At 38.1% G+C, this 19,942-nt stretch overlaps 1 protein-coding gene across 2 annotated transcripts in view; it reads left to right on the plus strand.

The window, feature by feature from the left end:
- Window positions 1–8,483: 8,483 nt before the first annotated feature.
- Window positions 8,484–19,942, plus strand: part of esr2b (estrogen receptor 2b) — a 30,299-nt gene continuing 18,840 nt past the window's right edge. For both annotated transcript variants that reach the window (XM_042501201.2, XM_088087661.1), the window contains exon 1: window positions 8,484–8,737. The gene's annotated coding sequence lies outside the window, so the exon portion shown is untranslated. The remainder of the gene's footprint in view (window positions 8,738–19,942) is intronic.

The raw sequence follows: 19,942 nt of genomic DNA on the forward strand, positions 1-19,942 counted from the left end.
ACTACCCTGAATGGTTCAGATGTTTAATCACACCTGTAACCATAAAGCTTATCAGCCTGTCAGTGTGCATAATAAATGTATAAATATAGGTGTGGTTTCATCTTTTCAAACAGATGTGTAAGTAAGCGTGCAGGCGTAACCTTTTTTCCCCTTGTAAATATTGTTTTATGTAACCTGCTCCAGTGTTGTCTGGTAGAAAAGCAGCCGCTGACTCTTTCGTCATCCAGAAATTCCAAATATGCAGAATGTGTCTGCTCCAGTTTTAGTTATCAACATGATCTCATAAGCTCATGTGTCTGCCAGTAGTCCGTCATCTATGACGCAAATAAAGCACTGCTCAATGCTTTAATTACACATCCGGTAATCTTATTATAATGTATGAAAAAGTTTTAAAAATGCATTAACTTTCTGATTGAAGTTGATATTTATAGTGTCAGTGTGTTCCTTTTCCTGCTCAGTCACGTCACATAACATTCATTTAGGAGGAGCTTTTGTCCAAAACGACTGGCAACAAGTGCATTCAACCTCCAATATAGGAACAAGAGCTGAATGTCCGGAAAAACTGAAAGTGCATCCCCAAACAAAAAAACAAATGCCATTTTTCCACGGGCCTGTGTCACTTTGCTATAATTGTATCCAGCCGTGAACACACACACACACACACACACACACACACACACACACACACAGACACACACTCACATATTTCCACTGCATCTTGACATTGACATTGAAAAAATTGAATTCCAATTATTGAACAACTACTTCAACGTACTTTAATCCAAATTTAAAAATATGTTTTATTTGTGCTTAATTTCAAAATAAATCTACAACGAAGAATTTAATTAGAAACCAATTCAGTTCTAACCTGAACACAACCCCAAGTAGACCCAACGAGATGATAAATTTAGTTTTCTCGATACCTGCGCTTTGCTCGGCTCCTCTCTTTTAGAGGATAGCTCTGTATTGAAGCCCCCGGACTTAACTTGTGATTCACCTCCGAGTGCATGCAGCAGAATATTGGGTTTATTACTGGAGTAATAGACAGCGGGGCGGATGAAAGCACTGGGAATCCAGCTCCTTCTCCCCGTCTGTCATTACTGCCTGAGCAGATGAAACACAGAGGGCCGGTGAAACTAATTCAGACATGATTAAGGTTGAAAAAAATGGGCAGAGGATGAATCAACTTACATTTGCAAAAGAATTTGGACTCAAAAGAATCAGATCGACTCCACATTGGTGGAGATGCTCTGTCCGAACACGTGACACGCTTGCTCAAACACACACAGAAATTCACAGCCCTCCCACACACACATTTCCCAGTCTGAGGGGGAGGGCACGTTTATCTTTCTGTCTCTGGTCTCTGTGCTACTGGAGCAAAGGCGAAAGGAGAAGAGAGGACACAAGGAGGAACACACAGTTCCTCCCTTCACTCAGGACTTTTTGAAAAGGAAATAGTCCGCTGGTGCTGCCTCGTATCGCACAACATCAGGCTGCAGTGTGTGTCAGCGACTAATAGAATTATCAGAGGATAAGTGAAGTGGGCAGAGAATGAATCCATGAAGCAGAGGAAGTATTCTGTATTTCTAAAGGACTAAAAAACTGAATGAATGAATCATCCGAGACAAACATACAGAGGGGAGAAAACAAAGCTGGATTCTATCAAAACTCCATTTTGTTCCTGCTTTGCTGCTTTGCTGCTTTGTCCTCCAGCCTTTTTCTCTGCTTTATGCTTCTGCTGGAAATTCTGTTCAATATGTCACTTTTAAAATATTCAAACACTCAAAACAAACTTGCAGCTGCTACAAGATTTGATTTTGATCCACCACTTATGTTGTGTATATTTTACACAAAGATCCCTTTTTTCCCCAACACATATCTATTTTTACTCAGGCGGGGGTGGGGTGGGGGTCTAATTGGAAAAACTGAATATAGAAGCAGATTGTTTGAGATTAAAGCTGCTAACAACTTGTTTTGTGCATTTCATCCCCAAAAACTGAACTTTTGACATACTGGGTCTCAAGAGAAAGATGATACAGAGCCGCCCGGGTCAACAAAAGGTCGTAAAACTCTTGTTCGCGTGTTTTTTTGCTTTTGCTAAAAAAAAAAATCTTGCCTGATATGAGATATCAAAATAAAACAAGAAATGACCCAAAAAATAGCAAGAACGTAGTAAAAATGCATGAGAAAATTACCCAAAAATAAATCAATTATAAAATTTCTAATTATAATTATAAAGCAAATAAACTTTTTCAATTAAAAAAGGAAATTACAAAAAGTACTCAAAAAATTATTATTCAGTAACATGATTTTAAACATGTATTTATGATAATTAGCTATAAAAATCCTTTTTCCTAGCTATTGTCCTTTTACCCTCATCATTTTCCCTTCACATTTACAATTAATTTCTTGCAATTTTTGGAAATTTTCTTACCACGTAACAAAATGACAAACTGCAAAGTGTCTTTAAAGTGCTGACCTTTGATGGAAGAAACAGCCAGAGTATTAACAACTCAACCAAATCACCAGGCAGTGATATTAAAAAATTATGCGAAACCCTAGACATTTAATGACAAATTTTTTTAAGACCGGTGCCAGCAAAAGTACACTTGGATGATGAGTCAGGTATGTTTTGACTGAAACACCTAGTTAATGTTTAGGAAGATATTTTATTACGCCAAAACATACCAAGCAAAAGTGAACTGCAGCAGGGATGCGTGTTCATGTGTTTCAGGTGGTCAACATGACACAAGAGTCACAAGACTGTGTTTACTGGCTGGCTGTCGCTGTTCTCCGGTGGCAGTTCACCACCAAAAGTTAAACTGCCCCCAACTTAAGTTTAGCTGCAATTCCCCGCAGAATCACCCTGAGCCTGGCAGCGTTTCCGCAGGCCGAACTTCAGCGCTGCTTGGTGGATTTTCCGTATTATTATTGATGGAAAGGTGAACGTTAACTACAGGTCTAAAATGTGACACAGTCTCTGGGTTCCTACTTGAAAGTCAGCTGTATGACAAATCCATCCGCCACCCAAATATTTACAGCCATTCTTTCCATCTTACTATATTAAAGGAATACTTCACCCACAAATTGACCATCTGAATATCAATTACACCCTGCGGTACCTCATATTTTTGGAAAAAACAGTGAGTACGTTTACATGCACAGTTTAGTTGAACAACAGTCACAGCTTGATCAGACTGTTTAATTGGACTACTGTCCTTGTCCCAGTTTGCAGTCACCGCGGGGGAATCGATTTATTGACAGAAGTATGTCTGACTTCGCCACAGCAGGCGGAGAAATGCCCCCTTCAGCTAGTTGCTACAGATCTACAGTATATAATTTATATAGCCTACAGACCGAATCACAACCATAACTGTTTATTAGCAATAACTTTGGGGTAGCTGCATTATGTACATATAGTCAAACGGCGCTGAGCAAACTCTGCCTTCATTGATTAGCTATGAGCCACCTAAAAAGTCAATATCAGTGTAAGTATATGTTATATTTAGAATATTTTCACCACTTTACCTCACTGTAAAACAGCCCTTACCGACAGGAATGTGAAGCTTTTATGTCAAAAACATCAATTTACTCCACTGAATGGCGGAGGTGCTGCTCGACCGCTGCCTCCATCAGCTGTTGTGTAGAGAGAGAGGAGCCAGTCCAAAAATAGTGTACACTAAAACTAATATTGATTTCTTATTTATTTATTTTTTTAGGTGGCTAGAGTATGTTTAGTTGCGGCCTCGTCCACAGTAATACGCCGCTTAGCTTCCGTGCTGTTCTCCGGACTGTACTTTATTTATCAGAGGAGGGGGGTGGCTGGGGTGTGACTTTTTTATTAAATAAATACCAAATACTACCATTTAAAGATGTATGTCCCTAACTGAAGCCAACATAAAAAAAACACAAGACCCTCTTTAGCACTTTATTTAAATGCCTGATCAGCTGTGCAGCAGCCCTTCCCCCTTCATAAGTAACAAACAGTCCCTATCCCTAACCCCTGACGGAGACCAGAGTGGCGACTACGAGCATGCACAGAACATCTTGTCCAGTTTAAGTCCGACTGACGTGTTTCACATGACGGAGTAGGTCGACTTCCAGTCAAATTATCCGGGTTGGTTAGTCCGACTTCAAGATTTGTTTTAGTACAATTTAATCGGACATGTTCACATGTATTTTCAAAGTCCAATTTCAGTCAGACTAAAACACTAATTTCACTTTTTCTAACATCATGTAAACATATTGAGTGTTATTCTCTCACAACTGTACAAAACATTTTTTAAAAAAGTAAAAAAAAACATGAATTATTAATCGTATGTTTAGTACTTCACAAACACATACATTTTTGGTAAAATATGATGATTTAAAACATGTTTGGGCATGCCACGTGTAGGTGTAAGTGTTTAAATAGCATGATGTAGGCGGAAATGCACGTGTTTTAGGAAGTACTGAGCAAAAGTATTGACCCAAACAGCTGACCGGCGTCGGATGAGATATGTAGTGCCAAAGGAATAGGCTGTGTGACTGCAAGGTAGGACAGTGAAAATACTCAAAATATAACGTCCACGTAAACTGACATTAACTTTGATTTAGGTAGGCCTTATTTAAAGTGGCCAAAATACATTTTGATATCAACCCCTGTGGGGTGTGTGCCCCGTCTGTTCTGCAAACTGCAAACACGCAACTGTATGTAATACACTTACTTTACATAAGTATCTCATACAGCCACCCTTCAGAAATCCTTAACTGTCCTTTTAAGTCTTGTTTAGTAACCAAGAGCATAACTAGTCACTGCATTCCCCAGCACCTCCTTTTTGCAAGCAAATGCAAATAAATTTTGCTGTGCATCTTTAAAAAATAGATTAAATTAGATTGTGTGTGCATGGAGCACAAGTTCAAGACAAAAGTTAGCATCTACAGTGCAGAGAAATGTACAGAATTTATAGGGCACAATAGACATTCGGACAGGATTAATTGCTAGTTTTCTAAATATTCTATACCTCCATTATATTGTTGCAGAGCAGCACTGTAGTAAGCTCTTTTACAAAAGGTATACATCAGTCTGACTCACCCTTTGTCCTCTCTAGTGGCCTCAGAGACTATTCTAAAAAATGTCAAACAAGCTTTGCAACTCAGCTAGGTTAAATGATCTCATTTCAGTTGTAAAATATGAGACTGTACAACCCCAAACTGGATGAACACCTTCAGCTGCATGCAGATTATGTCTGAAATAAAGCAGGATGACCTTTTAGGGCTGCTGAGAGGAGTTTAGAAAAAATAAATCAAAGGTGGAAATCTAATCAAATGGGCCATCTATCAGCTGTAAATCCTCCCAGACAAAGCGGAGAGAGCCACATCACACTGCCCCAACTTAACACACTCTGGTTTATTCTAATGTTTGTTTATTATAGTGCGTGTGTGTGTGTGTGTGTGTGTGTGTGTGTGTGTGTGTGTGTGTGTGTGTGTGTGTGTGTGAGTGAGTGTGTGAGTGAGTGAGTGTGTGAGTGAGTGAGTGTGAGGTCAGATAAACTTTACAGATAAACTTTTTATTCTAGTTAAATCTGCTCTATAAGCTTGGTTTCACATTGGCAACTCCAAGTGGCAACAAGAGGTAACTGTTTAAAAAGTGTTACACTCTGAATCAGCAGATTTTGGGAAACCACTTCAGATAGTGTGTTAATAATAAAACCCCTTTTCTCTGTTTTTGAGATTAATAGAAAGAAAATAAGTTTCTCCTCAGAGTTTATGATGAACTGACAATATTTGGAACCCGTATTTGACCTTTTATTTAAAAAAATGCTGTACATACATACTACATTACTTATCTTTTGTTATTTTTAATATTATTATTATTTATATAATTTATCTTTCTTACCTGATGTGTGTTATATGTAGAGTGGTGTTTTGTGTTGTTACAGATTCTATCCCTTGATTTGTGTAAATGAATGATTTTCAATAAATAAAATAAATAATAAAATAAAAATGTCTCTTTTGTTACTTGTTTTATTTTTAATTGTTGATTTACTTTATGTTTGCTTATCGACTTTCTTTGCATTTTTGTTCATTTTTATTGATAAAGTGAGTATTCTATTTTTTATTTTTTTTATTTTTGAGGTGAGATTTCTTATAAGCCCCTCAGGGTTTTTTTTATGTCTTCTGCACTTCTTTGTTGTATATCTGTTGGTTTGTGAAAACAAGAAAAAACGAGTCTACTCAATTTTGTATAGATATTATGATTATATAATAATCATAACAATAATAATTATTATTATCATTAGATTTTAGAAAGCTTACTTGATGAAGAGCATGCGCATAAACCTGGAGGCCTAAACCAATCAAATAAGGGTATTCGTCATTCGTACATTCCAGCCAATCAAAGCTCTGGAGTGTCCGTGTGGGCGGGGCCGACCTTTGCCAACCGTTTGAAAATGTTTGTGTACAGTTGAGCTCGCTTTTGCCAGTCGCTTTGCGTACTCGGGCCGGAAATGTCCGAAATAACCCGACTTTCCCGCGAAATTTAATAAAATGCCGTCAGCTAAATTGTATGCTTAAGACGTCGAAGCAAATATGCACGACAAGATGTCAAAGATACTACGTTTTAAATTGGGAGAGGCGTACTAAAAAACGAGTGAGAATTTGGCTAACGTTAGCTTAAATCAAGCTAGCAGGAGAAGGACTGAGTCGCAGTCAACAACCGGCAAGCTCGGTTTTATCGCCAGAAGTTCTCTGTTTACACCGAGCTGAAACACGAAATAAAAACATGGATGTACTTTACAGCAGCCGCCGTGAGATTTAAGGTAAACTCGCTTCTTGGCTTCATTGCTAAACTTGAAATGGCACCTTGCCGGTGGAGAGACTGTTTTCTACAACAAACAGGATTAAACCGGGCATCAACGAAAACTTGACTTTATGGATAAAATCATGGGACCAAAACATCTTCATCTTCAGCTCCAGGCCGCACCGTGTCAGCTGACGTCTCCTCCACACAACACCAAAGGTAAGACAAAAATCCATTTTTATGCCCGCCGTGGCAGTTATGAGACAATAACTAATCATTAATAATGGAAATGATTGTGGTCACTGAAGTGGTGCACTCGATTCTCGAGATTATTATAATGTTTCTCTGATGTTTTATTGTATGCCATGAGGTTCGATAATCCGCAGGAGGATGTAAGAGTTTAAGCCGCTTGATGGTGTTTGTTTGTGTGGTTGGTTTTCCTTTGGCTTTGTTGTTTAGGTCTGTGTATTTACAACATGCTTGGCATTGCGATAACACATTTTGCGATTTATTGCTCTTTTTTCCAACTGCAAATTTTGTCCTTAAAGATTTTTATTGTTGTTTTATCTATCGAAGTGTTCGATCTGCTCATTTGACGTCTTGCAGGAAAATGTGTCGACTCAAAAGGCTATAGAAGGCTACCAAAACTTCATTCACAATGGTAATAGGCTAATTCATACCAGTAATTATCAATGCTAGGCAAAATATTGTCATACAATGCTTTATCGATTTTTAAAAAAATATATAGTCAATAAAAAAAATAGGTAAAATTCAATTAAAAGCCAAACAAAAAGGTAGGTCTTGAATTTGCTTTTAGAAAAGGTCACCCCCCCCCCGCTGCCCTCAGATCAGGAAGACTGCTAATGAAACAGCTGTTAGTAACATTACTTTTGATTACCTTTCTTTAAAAAAAATGTTTAAAGTAGGGCTAAAAAGCTGAAAAGGCCTGAAAAAAAATAAGTGTTGATGCCCAAAGAGAAATGCCTAAATCTGTCTTCATGGCTTTGCTGACCTCCGTTGTCCAAAAATATGCCTAAAGAAGGCATTTCTGCACGGCAAAAAGATGTCAATCAACAGAATTATTGTTATATTCAATATAGAAACTTTTTACTGAAAACATTTGTTTTTCATATGTAACCCCTTGTAATCACCTTGATCAAAATGTATCACAGAGACTCTGATGTTTCCATAAACGGTATCTTCAGAGTAGAAAAGTGGCTGAAGTGAATCATCCAAACCAGAGAAGCAGCAGGGGGACAGATGCGGAGATTTTTATTCATCTGTGTGTCAGTTTGCTCTTTTCTCTTTGTTTAAAATTTGCCAGAGTTTTATATGACCATAAATTGTGTTGGTGGAGACAGAGTGTACTTGCAGGCCCCTTTGGCCTCATGTTGTTTTGGTTTTGTTCCCTCTCTTTTAATTATTAACTCTGAGCGGGTGGAGGATGCAGGGGAATCACGGAGATAGACCGGGATCTATCCACTATACTATTGTTATTTTTAATCGTTTTTTACATGACAAGCTTCTAATGGAAAATTAACGTGCAGCAGTTTATTCTCGGGGTTTTAAAAACAAATTTCAATGAAGTTTCTGACCCTCATCCTGTGCGCAGCGCCGCTGGGCAGCTCTCCAAAAAGGCGTGGCTAGTGACGTCTCCAAATCGGCCAAACCTTAGACCTAAAAGCACTTGGAGGAGTGGAGGGGGGATGAAGGGAAATATTAATGACACGATAGGAATGGAGAAGCACTCGGAGGAATAACGCGAGGGAATAAGCGCCGAGTCCCCCGTGATGCCCGTTTATAGTTTCACTTTTGCGCGTCGCGGCTCTTGTTTTTCTGCCTTCACTGACTGTTTGCAGCTGCAACAGCAGCGGCAACGGAGGCGCTGAAACCCGTCAAAAGTCTAAAAACAGCACCAGATCTTGTCCTCTGATCACCTGCTGGACCGAGTGGCAGGTATTTGACATTTAAGAATATGTTTTTATTTACAACTTTTCCGCCAAGAGAAGCAGAGAGTTTTTACCGCGGTGCATGTAAGAGAAAAAGTGAGCGGTGGTCTCCAGTCTGACAGGTGCAGCTCTGCTCTGTTCCTGAGAGTAAAGTGTTTTATTTTGTTTATTTACAATCAGCTGCTGCTAACGTGATTTTGTCAGAAACCTTAACGTGGTGTTTTGCAGCTTTGGTAGTTTAATTATTTTGGTTAATGATTTAAGTTAACTGTCAGCATGTCTTACTTAGTGTTAATGTGCTGTAAACTGGCAAAAGTTTAAATGTGTAGAAAGCTAGGCATGTATTGGTTTCTCATAAAAGCCCAGTTGCATAATTCCCAGGAATATTAGTGGATATAGTTATAAAATAATTTTTTAAACTATAAAACTATGCAATTTTTATAGCAGTTTACTCCAGAGCTAATAGAGAAACATAATAATGTATAGTAATATGATACTGTGAGCTTGAATGATTAAAAACACACCATAAACTTCTTCAAAGGCTCTATTAGAGACAAAAGCATTGATAATTGAAAGATAAATCTCGTCAAATTTCATGTATCGAGCCTTCATTCCTACCAAACAGTCATCCACAGCAGATGGAGTAGTCACAGAATTGTGTCAAAATCTCCATATTTATGAACACGTCTCTTCAATGTTGCCTTAAAAGTCAATTTTTGTCTACATTGCATTGATTAATTGTGTTTAAAAATGGGTGTCCATAGGTAGAGAGACAATAGACATAGACTGACTGACTGTCCCTCCCTCCTTTCAGTGTTGCCGCATCTTTCTTAGTTCCTCAGAGAAGGAAAAGCGGAGACCTGCAAGCCCTAAAGTTGAGTCCAGACAACGCTGGTTGTCCACCTGCAAAATATTTACATTTCAGTTTATGTTGCACTCTTGATAAATTGGAACAGTTACTGCATGTAACGCAAAGATTGAGACAATCCAGCGATGTAAAGGCTGATATTTGTGCCCAATTTCGATATCAATAGTCTGCAAAGTGTCCAGTTTTTTTTGTCAGATTTCTTTACTTGCAAAGGATAGAAAATCGTTTTTACACACAAAAAGAGCTCACATGTACACAGATGTGTGAAAATTAGACAAAAAGTTTGATTGTAATAATTTCTGTAAGAATTGGTTGTAACCAATATATGCCAAAATACATCATTTTTCCATCCTATCTCATATCTCTGTGCAGCCTTATGTGGATGACTGTTTCAAGATTTCCCTGCCTCTGCACTGTTGCACTGCAGCCAGTTTTCAGTCATATCTTTCTCTGCAGCTAATCCAAGATATGAAATATTTTTCAGACCACAAAACAGCAGGCATAATTCAATCCAATCAGATCTGACAGTTCAGTTTTCCTCACTGGAAATCTAGTTAATATTTCCATCAGATTCCTGCAGGGAGTGAACATCTCTGCAGAACCGTAAAAGTGACTTAAAATGTGTTTTTACGTTTCTACATAAACTTCCTGCGGGTTGTCATATGCTCCTTTACAGTTTATTAGAAAACTACAGTTGTTTTCTGTAAGGGGCATTTTCTAATCTTTTGACGCCATTGGTGAATATTTTATCACATCAACAAAACTGACTCTATCTGCTCCTGTTCTTCAGGATCTGGAAACCAGTGAGGATGTAACCTATCAGCCTCCCCTCCACAACCTTGAGACTGCTCTTGGTGTAATTATAATCTAACTGTTGCTGTAAATATCAGATTCCTTCTCCACTCACAAATAACTGAGCTATGGGGGAGTGGAAAGTGTGTGTGTATGTGGAGGGGAGGATGGAGGGAAGTCCTGCCGTTACCAGAAATAAAAAATCTGACTTAAAGCACATCCCCTTCCGCTCATGGGGTTTTGCCCACATGGAAAAGCATTCCACCGGCCGGCGCCAAAAAACTTGCCAAGGTCACACTGATCAACAATTCCTGATATCGCCCCCACTCCAACTATAAGTCGTCAATCGCCCAAGATACCCGAGTACAGAGTGTAACTAAAACACGGTGCTGCGCGTTTGTTTCCTGACCCTCATTGGGTGTTTCCAGGTAGGACAGAGGAGGGTGTCATGCCTCAGTGGTAGAGCAGTCACTGTGAGTCCAATCAGTGTGAAATCACAAAGTGGTATGTTTGATCTCTGGAGTGTATTCATCCAGTTTGTGCTGCAGCAGTTTACTGCAGACTTGAAAATCCTGAAAAGTTCTCAGACCTCTGAAAAGAAAACGGATATAATTTGAACCACTTTACGTTTGATAGAAGATAACTGAAAAGTTGCACATAAGGCTGTGTTGGTCAAATTTTACTTGGTGAAATAGTGGGACGGATTAATGCTTACAGCTGATTCATGCTGTTATCGTAAAGGACTGTATTAGTAGTTTTGCATGCATATCCTTGGGATGGTTAATGTGCTCCAGTATAGAGCAGAAAGTAACTGATGGCAACTATTTTGATACTAAGTTAGTAATTTTAGTAATTTTTCATATAAATGCAAACATTTTCTTATTCCTGCTTCTCATGTGCACTGTAAAAACAGTTTCTTACATTTAAGTAAATATTTTTTTAAACTTAACATCTTTCAAATATTTTTTATTTTAGTTTAATGAACATGTTGGTATTTAAGTTAGGAAATACAGGGAATACATTCAGTGTGTTTTCTAAGCCCATATGTCTTTCAGTGAGAAGCAAATTAATATAAACAAATCCATGATTGTATTATAGAAACTTTATAAGATGCCTTTGGCCATCTCTAAAATAATGCTTAAATCAGGAGTGTTACATTAATTTTAGTTTGTAGGCCAGACCGGTAAAACTGGGGTTTCCCACTGTCATTTATTTATGGTGGCTCGCCACGATGAAAACGTCTGTCGCTACAAACAGATTTCCTATTTTTGGAGCTGGACCGTTCATTAGAAGCACTATTGGAATATATACACCATTCGGTTAGTTATAGTACCTCAGCCGCAGGGCAGAGATGTAGCAGTAAAACGTCATGCACATTGAAAGTGTTCAAAGTGTGTCATGGCATTCATTCTGGGTCTGAAAGTTTGCATTCACTTACATATTAGGTGTATGAAGCCACTCAGTGGGCCAGATTGAACCCTTTTGCAGGCCGGTTTTGGCCTACGGGATGTATCATTGACATTCTTGATTTAATAGAAACATTGCTTACCCTGCTGTGTCTATAAATTGACCCAACATGCTATTTTGAATGGATATTTAGATAATATCACCGTTGCATAGCTGTTGGCTGGTTTGCTGCTGATTGTTGGATGGACTTTGGAGCTCACATGAACTTTTAAAATATGATTCCAGATTTGTTTTCTTTTTTTGTCATTGGTGGATGGCTTTGTTTAATGTTTGTTTTTTGATTATTGTATATTAAGGGTTAGTATAGCTGCCGTAAGTGTTTGAGGTCAAGCCTCGAGTTTTTTTTTAAAGTGACAGTGCAGGTGTATGTTTTATGTGTAAACCTGTGTGTGTGTGTGTGTGTGTGTGTGTGTGTGTGTGTGTGTGTGTGTGTGTGTGTGTGTGTGTGTGTGTGCTATGTTTGGTTTGTGGGTGGACGCCCAGTTAGCTTTTACACCCAGCAGTGAATTGAGCCTAGACACGGTTCTACATTAACATAGTGTCTCATACACCCACATTAATGGACAGGTGATTCAGTTTGCGATTTAACCAAATCTTATGGATGAATTACTTTTTAAACTAAATCTTGCCTTTGGTCAAACTTACTTTGTACCTTGTGCATGAATGTGTTTTAGCCTTTAGCAAGTACCAATAATTCAGCATTTGTTTTGGTGAAAAATGAATATGATATATATTTTTCTTAAAATGCATGTACTTATGTAGGGCTGGGCAATATAAAGATTTTATATTGTATTGAGATATAAGACTATATATCGTCTTAGTTACTGGATATTGTTATGTGGTGATATGGAAAAGATTGTGTTTTTTCCCGATTTTAAAGGGTGCTTTACAGTGAAGTGATGTACCTTTTTAAATTTATGATACAGTTCTACTTTAATACTTGTCTTCACCCACTTAGTCATTATGTCTACATTAGTAATTATTACTGATCAAAACTGGAATTGTTTTAATATTTTTCCATGCACCAATTGTCAATGCTACAATATTGTCACATTAAAGAGGGAGTTTGGTGGGAAAAAATTGTAATGTTTGATTCTGTCTCCCAGCTCTAGCATTAATGAAGTGCTTTTGAGGAGATTAAAAAAATATCAATATGTATATTGTGTTTTGAGCTTTAGCCTAAAAATATTGCAATATAATTTTCAGCCCATATCGCCCAGCCCTACACTCAAGTTCATAGTACTGTATGTTGGCACCATTGTATGTTTGATTCACATGGATAGATGAAGAAATATAAAGTTTTATTGATTTCTGTTGAAACAGTCGTCATATGCAAGCAGGCCTCAGCTCTCAGGGTAAAGGTCAAAGGTGTCTTGCTCAGTGTCACTTTGGCAGTTTGCAGAATTTGGCTGCTGTCTGTTTGTGAATTAATGCAACACAGAGGTGACACATGAGATGTTTTCACTTTGGTTCAGTGCTGTGGACGTCTCTCTTCTCATTTTTACAACAGCGCACTTTCTCCCCTGACTTTTATACGTCCATCCTGCTGTCACAAAGCTCTCTGAAGGACAATCACTATTGTAGTCAAATCACAGTAAAAATGTGTAAAATTTTCACTCTCGCTCAATACTGGGTTTTTAAGGCTGTAATGATCTATCAGTCAATTTAAATGCCTTTCTTTATTAAATTTGAGCCTAGCCCTATACGAGAAATCAACAGTAAAAAAATAACAGAATTGTTAATCCCATTCTTTATTGCTTGTCAGTGTGTAAGCACAAAATACACTCTGAGCTATTCTGATATCTGCAAATTATTTCTTTAATTTTTTTATTAGTTAACCTATGTTGTATAGGGGTGCAACTAACAGTTATTTATCAACTTAGTTAGCGATTTATTTAGGTCTATAGGTAACATTTAAGTACCAAAAATACAAAAAAAGTCAATAAAATTTCTCATAGTCCAAGGGAATTCATATCTAAGTGCTCATTTTATCTCTCTTAACAGTCCAAATCCCAAATATATTCATATGCCATGGTAATGCATGACAAAGAAAGGCATAAAAAACTAACATATTAGAAACTAGAATTACTAGAAACTTGGCACAACAAATGTAATTTTATCTTAAATCTGTGATATTTTACCTTTCAAGATAAGTAAGAAGCTCAAAAAATTCTCAAAAGTGATGAAATGACTTCTTAATATATGGTGTCTTTTTTGGAGTACAGTACTACAGTAGACAGGACAGATGTGTCAGCAGCAGTGACAGGTACAATTACTCCAAATTGTGACACTTTAATCAGTCTGTCGATTCTGCTGAAGCCTCTCGCTGTCCGGCTCCTCCCGCTCCCATGTAATCTGTCCACCTCTTCAATTCAACACAGCGCCTCTCCTCCAGCAGCTCCTTGTTGGCTTTGTGAGGCTGAGAAAAAGGAAGAGTTGAGGCTCGCTAATGGTTTTGCTGGGGGTCTTTGTGTTTCGGTATGTGCTGCTGGCTGGAAGCCTTGTTCTGAGGGGAGGAGGGCTTCACACTCCTTTATACACAAGAAATAAACAGGTTTTTAATATACTGCCTGCAAACCGTACTCTCTGGAGAAATTGTATTTTCATTCATGTTTCTGTCTTGTTTCATGAAACTCACTTGTGATATTTCTTGTAGATGACTGCTTTGTTAAATCGTAATAGCACTGTATGCCCTCTGGAACTTTTCACGTGGATGTGCTGATTTTTTTTTTAGATATTTGTGTTGGTGAAGACAGACAGACTTTGACCTTATCTTCTATCATCCAGAGGTGGCAGACCGGTGCTATTTGTTGTCAGACACATTATCAACATTTTTTTTTTCATGTGATCTCATTATAATGAGATAAAACATATTAGTTCAGCCTGAACTGGGTCTTGAATGGGCTTTCTCTCTTTCACTGGACTCTGCAGGGAGTTCCAGGTTTTTCATTATTGTTGTTCATTGATGAATCACAATGGAGAACCAGTTTATTCCAACATATTTGGACGAGATGTGGAAATCCATGTACTAAAACACATTTTCTGTTGTAAATAACTGATAAACAAACATCAATCTAACATACATTTATTGCTAAGACCTCCAGTTATGCTCTTGCCCAGAACAATATACCAGTAAACATGTACAATAGATCTCTGATTTTCTGCAAGGGCTGCAAGGGATTGAGTCTGACCACCAGACCCGCCAAGATCAGACCAGGTCTTTATCTCCATGACTTAAATCAGGTTGGGTTCTCACCAAATTACCAGGTTTTTTTTTTGGTTTTTTTGTTTTGCTTTTTAGTTTAGTTTTTCCTGTAACTTGCAGTTCTCCTGCGTAAATGGCATTGGGTGAGTTGCATTGGACAGAATCAAGAGGGAGAAAGAGAGAAAGAGTAGGTCTGCAACTGTGACTGTGCATTCACACCAAATGTGCTAAAAAATTTGTGTTGTGTTACTTGCACATATATGGTCGCTTGTTTTATTTTGGAGCATTTTGAAACTTGTGAGAATTTCGCCCACAGCAGCTGTGGTTGTGCTTGTCTTTCATTGACTTTGTATGTTTTTGAGTCGTGCCCGGTGTGAACGCACAGTGAGAGGGAATGTGACGGAACAAGGGAGCAGCAGAGTACCCCGGGAATGAGTCCTAGAAACCGGAAATGATTTAGCATGTTTACATCACCAGTTCCCTCGTCTTAACGTCAGTTGTTTTGGGTTTTTTTTTCTTTTTTTTTTATAGTTTTTTATTTACAATAGGTTTTTTGGTTCGATGCCTGAAATAAGCTCTTTGGATAACACAAGCTTGAGAGACTTTTCACGTTTTATTCTACAACATAAAATACATCAGTAAATACCCCACTCATCAACACTGAAACTTTTAATTTATCATAAAAAGGGCGGTTGGTGGCTCTTTGGATAGAGCAGGTGCACCATAAGACAGTGTCCCTGCCACAACGGTCGCTAGTAGTAGTGAAATTAGTCTATAGCACATCATCACACTCCAATTCAGACATATGTAGCTGCTGCAAACATTAAGATCCCGATGTTCAAGGCCTAAGATCTTTTGCTGTTAAAAAATATAGTTAAAAACAACCAAGATCTAAAAAGTGACCGTGACATGTTTTGAAACATTGAGGAAATAGTTGTCTGAATTTTTTTTAATGGCTAGCTATCTGACTGACATTTGGCACTTATGAAAAAATCTGGTGACATGTAAACTGGCAACTGTCAATGAACACACAAATGGTTACAGAGGTTAGCCTTTAGGACACTTGGTGTCCTAAAGGCTTTTGATTTTGCAACCACTAATGTTGTTTTTTTTTTTTTTTTTTTTTCAAATTGAGCAGTTGCTATAGCTCCGATGTCTGTGTTTGTTTTCCTTGGTATGTTAGTTGAAAGACCATAATATGTGAAAGAATAAGTATAATAAAAGACAGAGTTGCATTAAGACAGTGTCCTTTGACCCTTGCCTGGCTGGTGGTTTGCCATGGAAGGTTGCCATAACACCAGTCTGTCCAAAGCTCAAACTTCGAATAGACGTTCTGACAAAACAGTTTTTGTACACAGTCGGTGGGTAAAGCCTAACTGTTGAGGCATGCAGCCTGCCTAAGTAAGTGAGTTGTTAAATCTTTTTCAACATGCTTGTAGCTGAACTGTAGCTGTTGAAATGTAAAACTGAGGGTTTTTATATGCAGCACATTAATCACAGACCAAATTAAAATGTAATTAAATCAAGTAAATATAAGATGTTAGTGTTTAATTCTGGCAAGTCTGATATGATTCAGATGTAAAATGTCAAACTGTAGTTTATTAGTTTTACTAGAATTATTTCTGTTATTGTGCATGTTGTTATTCTCCAGCAGTTTAATTCTCTGTTTAATTGCTTGTTTCATAAAGCTTGACCTGGATGTGTTTAGCTTTTTAAGTTCAGTTTTCATGGGCACAATAATATTTTCATTTAGCATATCAGTGAATTTAACTGATGCATTACCCATGACCACTCAACCAATGTACCGGCAGAATAATCAGTGTGAAGCAAAATAATCCTGTATGATTGTGGTGTCAAGGACAAGCTAAGTTAACAGTCTCCAGGCCAATCAATAGCTGGGAATTTTGCTTCTTTCGTGGTGGTTCTGACAAGGTTTTAAATATGTATTCACATTACAGTTACTGGAGGACTGGAGGAGTATTGAACTGGAGTTGTCATTGACAGAAGCCCTATTAGATTTTTTTAGCCCCTTAGTGGTAAAAAAAACAACTGTGTCTTGCTGCTGCTTTACAAACTTAAGGGGGTTCAGGAGTTTTAGTTTTCTTTTTCTTTTCTTGTTTTTTTTACCTGGAGAGGGGTTAAAATTCTGTTTCCCTCTAGGGCTGGGTATTGTCAAGAGCCTCACAATTCAATTCAATTTTGATTCTTTGGTTCATGATTCGATTCAATTTCGATTCGATTTGATATTGATCCACTTGCTACGATATCGATTCCGTTATGTGTTGATGTCAGAAATACCCAGATAATTCATTAGAACACCTTCTGATATCTACAACAGAAATAATCGATTTCAGGATTTTATGAATCGATATTGAATTGCCAAAAAACATATTGCAGTGCATTGATGAATCGATTTTTTTACCCAGCCCTAATCCCCTCCCTAAATTTAGATGTTTATGAATTCTGTGATTTTCCTCAGGAGAAGGTTGAGGAATTTTGGTTGATCCATTGATCTGGTGAGAGCTGATCAGATCAGTAGATGAGAGGAGCTGCTGCAAAGAGAGTAAACGCAGACTTTTAGTTCCAGATATCCAGTCGTCCTAATGAACTGTCCAGCCCCCCAAAAATCATCTAATCCTGGTAGTTTTGATTGTGATGGCCCACTACAGATAAATGAATGTGTGGGAAACCCCGCCTTAGTTAGCTGATTTTCATGGTAGTTCGTAGGTGGTCAGTCTCAGTCCATTCTCAGTGGATGTCTTCCAGACTTATTTCTGATTGTAAAAAGTGTGAGTGTGATCTGATCTGATATTAGCTGCATCCACGGACGTAATTTTAGGGGGGGGCGCAGGGGACATGTCCCCTGCACTTTTTCAAAACGGCGTTTTTGTCCCCTGCAGTTTTTACCGTCCAAAAACAGTGTTACACTATATTAAACTTTCATTTACACTAATGTTTAATTTATGTCCATGTGCTATCTATGTTGTGAATCAATCAAAATTTCGTCCATGGCTGAATCCCAGTCATAGACTGTATAAATAATTAACACAGCTACCATGATGTCACCCATAGCTTAGTGAACTCCTGTTTTGTAGCCTGTGGCATTACAGCCATCACATCATGTTTTTTTTTGGAGCCAGAAGTGACCATATTTGGGTGAGAGGTCTGTGCGGTGGAGGAGCAAGGTGTGGATCTAAATGAGAAGCCAAAAACACTATCTACATAGAGCCTGTCACTAATGCAGTCCGTCCTTAATTATGTATAACTTTAAGCCTCTATAAAATGTAAAGGGGGGAGTAAAATAAAAATTCACTCCCTGTACAGTTGTCATGAAGGAGGGAAATTAGCTATAGAGACCAAAACTAGTCTGTAAACCTGTTTATTTCTGTTGTAAAATCTGCGTTTCTAATATGAGGGTCGATGGGGATTCAGTGGTTGTTCAAAGAACTACAGTTTTTGGCACTTTCGTGTTGACTTCAATTTTCACCCCCCGAGGTTGCTGCTTGATCCCAATTCAGTGGTTAACTTGCACCTTGAACTTGAACCATACAGTCTCACAGAGACCAAAACTAATGATGTGTTCAATTGCTCAGAAGTTTCTAAGCCACAAGGATTTGCTCTCAGAATGAAAACTGATGATTTCCACGAAGCCTGAGTTGACAGTACAAGCTGTGATGTTTACCATCAACACATGATGGACAACTGGCAAATAGTGTACTAAGCTAATTGCAAATATACTGTATCTATTTAAGTCTATCTGTAATTCTTTGAGATTAACTTGTTTGAGCTGGTTATGCACACAGTGTGACTATGTGACTAGCACACAATCACTTTTAAGACTCTGCAAGAGAATACAGCTTGTGTCCTCCAAAGTAATGTAAAGGAGTCTGTAAGGCTGCGTGTCTATGATGGATTCGAGGGAGCGCTTTAACATAGGACTGGTCGCTTATTATGACATTTCCAATCTAGAAAAGACAATTTAAGATCCATCCCCTCAGTTAGGGTCTAGTATAATTATGACCTTATTCAGAGGGAACAGGGAAGGGTGCATTGTTTTGCTTGAGAGGCCACTTTGACCTGGCATGGGTGATTCACATGTTGACTGTTGATGTGATTGACCTTGCGACTGTTTGACGTGATGTTCTGTCCACTCTGCTGTCACCTCAAAGCTAAGCTGTAGAATAACAAAATCTGGGCTTTCAACCTCTCTGTCATTATTTCTCAGCCCAGATTTTAGCTGTGCAATGTCGGTAGGCTTCTCAGAATCTCACAAGGAAGTGGTGGTTATCAGCAATCAGTAGTTGCGCTTAACATCTATCCTTTGGTTATGTAATATGTATTTATCTTGATTGTCACATCTGCTCAGTTTAGAATGGACTTCTTAATTTGTTTTTTCTCCACAAGGTTCATCACAACACGATACATAGATTCTCTGGACAACAATATGATATAAGCAGATATCACAAAGTCTGCCATGATACAATTTAGATTTGATTCATGGGCCTGTGATGGATATGAGATAATATCATATGCCATTTTAATTCAGTCTGTTACAAAAGAAGCTGCCACCTTTTTGTGTTTTGCTTTTGGCCATAAGAGATAAAAACATACAGAAATAATGCCAATAATTGCAACTGATTATGTGCAGTTAAGTCTGCTTTAAAATGACTTCACTGACACATCAAACAGCACATGGGATAAGTTAATCTTCGGGACTGTTTTCACTTTAACCCAAATTATGATCTTTTTACTAAAACTCAGTGTTAGCTGGCTTAAAGCAATGACGGCAAACTTCTTCCAACAGTCACAAAACATGGATTAACAACAAGATCCTTTAACAAAAGGATTGGGCTGATGCGATGTTGTCTCTTAAGACCAGT

Source organism: Plectropomus leopardus, chromosome 14 (genome assembly GCF_026936395.1).
Source record: "Plectropomus leopardus strain MGB_pleo_1.0 chromosome 14, ASM2693639v1, whole genome shotgun sequence".
NCBI classification, from domain to species: domain Eukaryota; kingdom Metazoa; phylum Chordata; class Actinopteri; order Perciformes; family Serranidae; genus Plectropomus; species Plectropomus leopardus.